Source organism: Buteo buteo, chromosome 9 (assembly GCF_964188355.1).
Source record: "Buteo buteo chromosome 9, bButBut1.hap1.1, whole genome shotgun sequence".
Lineage (NCBI taxonomy): Eukaryota > Metazoa > Chordata > Aves > Accipitriformes > Accipitridae > Buteo > Buteo buteo.
Window position 1 is genome coordinate 41259025 of NC_134179.1, and position 6311 is coordinate 41265335.

Below are 6311 nucleotides of genomic sequence, written 5' to 3' on the forward strand. Positions count from 1 at the left end.
GGGCCCGGGGAAAGAAAGGGCCGGGGCTGGGGAAGGAGGGCGTGGTCTGGTGGAGGGGGCGTGGCCCGGGGAAAGGGGGCGTGGGCACAGGGCGAGCGAGGGGCAGCGGGGGGGTCCGCTGTGGCTGCGGGGGCTGGCGTGGGGTGATGGCCCACCCAAGGCACCCCCCACCCGTGGATCCAAATTCCCCCAGCCAGCGCTGGGGGCGGGCGGGAGCATGTCCCCCGGGCGTCACCCCATGGACGGCCACGTCCTCCTGGCGGGTCCCAGGGGATCCCCACGCCCCCCCCCCCCCAGCACCCCAGCCGGTTCGAGAAGGGAGGGAGATCTCGGCAGGGACACGTCGCACGGACCAGGCAGGATGCCAATGCCGGCCCCGTCCCGCCGCCGGCCCCGGCCCTCGTGGGCAGCACACGGCGGGAGAGGCCCTCGATGGCCGGTTCTCCCCCTGTTCACACCTCCCCTTCCCACCCCGTCCCCTTCCCGGCAGCGCTGGCAGAACCTGGGGTGTAGACCCAGCTCCCACCCTCGAGTCGGCGGGAAACAGCCCCCCCAAATCACTGCTGAGCTCCCCAAAACCCACCCATGGCTGACCCTGTCCCTGCTTCTGTCCCCATCTTGGTCCCAAATGAGCTGGGACGAGCATCCCAGCCACCTTTCTGCCACTGGAAAAGCAAATTTAATGCCTTGAAGGTTCAATTTTATATCAAACGGAGAATAAAACCAGCCCCCTAGCACGGTGGAGCCACCCAGGAGGCGACAGCCCTGGGGACATGCTGTGGTTTGGCATGGGGAGGTGGCACCAAAAGCAGTGACTTATCTCCCCCGTTATGAGCCAAGCTTTGTAAATCCGGGGGGATGGGGACATTAGGAGGCACTGGGGACCGCGGCCAAGACACCTCGATGGGTTGAAAAGGATAAATCCTGCCCGGGGCCCGTTGGCAGCAAGCAGAGGTAGGGATTATTTTTTTTTTCCCGTGAAGTTATGAACTGGGAAAGACTGGGAGAGGCGTCAGGACGGAAGAAATTGGTGGAAATGGGTCTGGGTTTTCGTTAGGAGATATGGCCAGCACCGGCTTTACCTCCAGGCTGTGCCAGGGGACAGTGTGGGGGGTCACCCGGCGCTGCATCCCCTCTCAGGGAGTCGGTGGGTGTCTATGTGGCTGTTCAACACTTAGCTCCGACTCCCAGCGGTGGGGAAAGCCCAGCGAGCAGACAGAAGGGACCACAACCATGGGGCTGGCACTGAGACCTGACCCGCTGCACAGCTCATCACACCGAAGGCAACCAGATCCCACAGTACCAGGACAGATCCATCCCTGTGTCCCCACAACTGCAGCTTAAAAAAACCTTCAATAATTGCAAAGGGAACTAGGCCTTAAGCCTCATTGTTTCTAAGACTATTCATATCAGACATATAACTCATGATTAGAGATGGGTTTAGATGTGATTAATAGAATGCAGGTGCTTATAAAACAATATGCATAAGCTGCTTATTTGTCCCATGTGTAGCCCTCACCATGGCTGGCTTAAAACCCAGTCAAGCTGAATCAACAGAAGAAGGATCGTACATCTTAGACCTAAGACATAAGAATAGATAAGAGTAAGTGATTAACTTTAGAGTAAGATGAATTAATAGAACAACCCGAGTGATTCTCAGAAATTCAAAGGTGATCTTTGATGTGTAATAAGATAAGTGACTGTGGTGACCAGAGACCTTCTGTCTACGACCGCTAACTTCAGAAGAACCAGGACAAGACCATAGGAATCAGTCGAGACTGAAAATATATTGGACTTTTGAAACCACTGGGGAATAGAGAACTGAGAGTTTGTGGAAAAACACCTAGAACTTCTTTTGACAAATCATCAATTGCATACTGTTTTGTAAGATCGTATATATGTAGAAGGTGTTTTTGAGTTACCTTTTGCTATTCACTGTGGTGGTGGCCCAACTCTGAGTTGTTAATAAAGCAAACCTAGAGAAACCCATGACTAAAATTCTTTAAAAAGAATGGAGGGATGATGCATTTGCGGGATAAAAGGCCCAGTGTCTTCAAGGGGGAAATGGTGCAGGGATTTTTGGAGGATGAAAGGCTGGGGGCTACGGTGGAGCTGCTGGCTCGGGGTACCGTGGACGAAGCATCAGGGTCTGTGGTCAGCGAGCCCCGTGTGTGCCAGGCAGCATCCCGGCCAGCCAGCGAGCCCACCCACCCCAGGTCTTAAACCAGACACGGGATTTAATTAAACACCCCCCCCCCCCCAAAAAAAAAGAGCATTAAATGGCTTTTGAACCACAGTTTGCAAAAAAACCCCTCCACGTTCGCCCCTGAACCCCAGCAGGCACAAGCAAGTGTGGCAGCAGCAGCAGAGGGTGGTGCAGGCAAAGGCATGGTGCCTCTGTGCTGCCTGCAATCCATCCATCCATCCATCCATCTATCCATCCATCCATCCCTTCCCTTGCCCTGGCTCCCATGCATCTGCCTACACCCCCGGAGGAGGCAGGCGAAGACAAGCAGGGCGCTTTGCTGTGCTGGAGGGTGATTTCTTTCCCTGCTTTGATGATAGTAATAATTAACAAAAAGTGGTGGTTTAGGCCAAGGGAATATTTTGTTCAACCTGAATCAGCTATTTTTGGGGTAAAAGGGGTGGAAGTAGAGGGGGATTCAGGTAGCACCAGTGAGCTGGCAGGCCTGGCAACGCAGGGGTTAAACCCTGCTCAAGGTGACTCTGGGTTTTGGGGCACCCTCTGATGGGTGGTCTCAGGGATGAGGGGACATGGTGCTATCAGAGGGAGGGACACTCCCAGTTCTCCTTTTTGAAGGTGCTGGGTACACTCCCTGCTGCCCCGGCGCCAGCTTTCCTCTTGGTTGGGCTTGTGCTGGGTAATTGGAGCTGGATTTGGGGGGCCAGGCTGGGCAGCAAGGAGGGATGACCCTGGGGGTCCACTGAAAGGTGGGTCCTCTGGTCCCCAGACAGGGCAGGGACAGTCCCAATGGCCTTTAACCCCCACCCACCACCCCAAGAGTGGCTACACTTACTGAGAGCATTCTGCCTGCACATCAGTAGGGACCAGAGTGAACATAAGGGTCAGTGCTCCTGAGTGGGGCTGACCCTGGGGCTGACCTGGGGACCCTGCCAGCAGGGATGGCACTTGTCCCTACCTCGGCATGGGGGCTGCCCAGCGGGGAGCAGGGGAGAGTATCCGAGAGCCAGCGCTGGCTCTCAGCTATCAACGTCTGTCCATCCTCTGGGCAGCCTGACTGACGTCCATCTGCCATCCCCCCGCGTCCCTCCCTCCCTCCCTCCTCCATCTCTCCCTTCTCCCTCCATCCCTCCTGCCCTCCTCCATCACTCCTCCCTCCGTCCCTCCAACTCTTCCTCCCTCTCCCCAGGGCCTCACCCCAGCTTGGAGGGAGGGAGCCCCACGGCGCCTGTGGGGCACCCACAGCCTGAGCGTGCACGTCTGTGTGCGTGTGCGTGTGTGCGTGCGTGCGTGTGTGTGTGCAGCAGGGGTGTGCATGCGTGTGGGAGTGGGTGTGCAGAGGAGCACGTGTGCGCAGTGCAGGGGTGCAGTGTGAGGGTGCAGCGTGGGGGTGCAGCGTGGCTGTGCAGCACCCTTGTGCAGCGTGGTCGCACGCTTACAGCTGCACCGTGCAGGGGTGCTGGGGGGGGGGCAGTGGGTGCCCATGGGGGTGCAGAGCAACCCGCCAGCGCAGGAGGTCGGGCAGCACCCGGTGGCCTCACATGCACCCAGAGAGCACCCAAAAAGCTGCTCAGGTGGAGCAGGAGCACCCAGCACCCACCAGAGAAGCACAGGGAGGGGGGTCTCACCCTGGCATCCCACGGGCACAGGCCTGGGGCGAGCGTGTCCCCCACCCCCCAGGGCCGTGGGCCAGTGCAGGACCCCGTGGCTGAGCCACCTGTGGGCCTGGCTCGTGGCAACAGGGTGGCCCGGCCCACGGCTGGATTCGGCCTCGGTGGGAGCCCCAGGCGGGGAGATGGGTTATGCCCAGGGGTGCTGGTGCACGTGTGTGCATGGCGTGTGCATGGCGTGTCATGGTCTGTGCACAGCACATGCGTGTGCGTGGCGTGTGTGCACCATTTGCATAGCATGTGCATGCACACGGGAGGGTCGCGTGTGGGCACGGGGTGTAGGTGCATGTATGGGGGTGTGTGCATGAAACGGGGGGAGTGTGCCTGTGCATGGGGGTGTGCATATGTGGGGCAATGCATGCACATGTGTGGGGTTTACATGTGTGTCTGGGGAACGTGCACTTATGGTGGGGCTGGGGGTGTGCATGTGTGTGGCGTGTGCACACAGGCAACGTGGGGGGGTGTGTGCACGTGTGCGTGGTGCATGCAACGCGCGCACACACTGTTGCGTGTGTGCACGGGTGTGTGCATGCATAAGTGTGTGAGTTGCATGTGTGTGCACATGTGCAGTGCGCGTGCACGCGTGTGCGAACGTGGGCTTGGTGGACGTGCATGGATTTGCGTGTGCTTTGCGTGTGGGTGGAGGCGGGGGGGCATGCCTGTGTGCTCTGGGTGTGCGCAGCTCTGCACGCTGTGTGTGCACACAGATGGGGCTCTGATATGTCTGGGGGGGTGCAAACATGTGTAGTGCATGTGTGTACCCAAACCTGGCATGTGTGCACACATGTGTGTTTTTAAGCATGGGTGGGTGGTTGCTGCGTGTGAGCATGAGCTTGGGTGTATTCCTGGTGTCCGTTGGGGTTGTGCGTGTGTGCGCACACGTGCGCTGTGTGCACACGTGTGTGCATGTGTTGTGTGTGTGCGCACGGGGTCTGCCGTCTGGTGTGCATGGTGCATGGCTGCGCACCCGTGCACACGTGTGCCTGCCTGTACGTGGTGCCTGGGCATGCTCGTGTGTGTACACAACACACGTGGGCACCCACGGGTGCCCGGGGGCCCTCAGATGGGCAGGGGGGGACCCCTGAGTGGTGACATGGTGATGTCCCCCGGGGACACACAGTGACAGTGACACTCACCCCAGGGTGACCCGCGGTTCCCTCCCCAACCGGCGAAGCACCTTGAGCTCCTCAGTGACACCCCATGGGCACGTCCCCACCACCCTCCCCAGCCCCCCCAGGTCCCCCCAGCCCCAAGGATGCTCCGGTAGCCCCACCATGGGGACGCAGCAGAGCCACCACGTTCGGAGCAGGGACACGGTGCTTTCATCAGCAGGGCCATGCCGTGGTGGAGCTTGGCTTGGTCCTGGAATGGTGAAACACCCCCCCCAGGGTATTTTTAGCCTCGTGTCCTCCCACCGCAGCCAGCTGGCTCCAGGAGGGGGTCTGATGGGGCTTGGACCCCAAGATGAAGGTCCTGGGGAGCTGCCGGTGGCAGGGAACCTCTTCGTCTTGGAGGGGCTCCAGCATCAGGGGAACCCCCATCGTGAGGAACCTCCTTTGGGGGGAATCTCCATCTTGGGGAAAAACTCAGTTGTGGGGGGAAACTTTGTGGTGGGGGAACTGCTGTCGTGGGGGAACCGCTGTCATAGGCAAACCTCCATCACGGGGGTGGGAGGGGAACCTCCATTGTGGGGAAAACCTTAATTTTGGGGAGAATGTCCGTTGTGGGGTAAACCTTCATTGTGGGGGAACCTTCATCACGGGGGAACATCCATCACGGGGAAAACTCCGTTGCGAGGGATCCTTTCATTTTGAGGGAACCTCCAACATGGGGAAACCCTCTGTTGGGGGGGGGAACCCTTTATTGTGGGGGAAGCCTCATCGTGGGGGATACCTCCGTCATGGGGAATACCTTCGTTTTGGGGAAACCCTCTGTCAGGGGGGAAACCTCTATTGTGGGGGAAACCCCTATTGTGGGGGAAACCCCTACCACGGGGGAAACCTTCATTGTGGGGGAACCTCCATCATGGGGGAACCTCCACCAGGGAAACCTCCGGTCTCTGCATGTGTATGTGCTTACACGTGCGTATGTGCGCGCACACACGCACGCGTGTGGGCCCACGCTGGCGTGTGCTTGTCCGTGCACGTGCCCACGCGTGTGTCCGTCCCTGTGCGCACAGACGTGTTCGGGCAGGCGGGTGCCCACGCGCATGCAGCACGGTGCCCACATAGGTGTGTGTGTGTCCACACGCGTGTGTGCGCGTCCGCTCTGCTCACACTCACCCCCCCACGCCAGGCCCTTGCTTGCTGGGTGTCCCCTGTCCCCGTGGCCAGGGCCCGCTGTGCCACCGCTGTCCCGGCACACGGCTCGGGGCCCCCCCTGCCCTCCCCCTGCTCGGCGGCGGCCCCGAATTTGCTATAAATGGTTCGGCAGCGCGT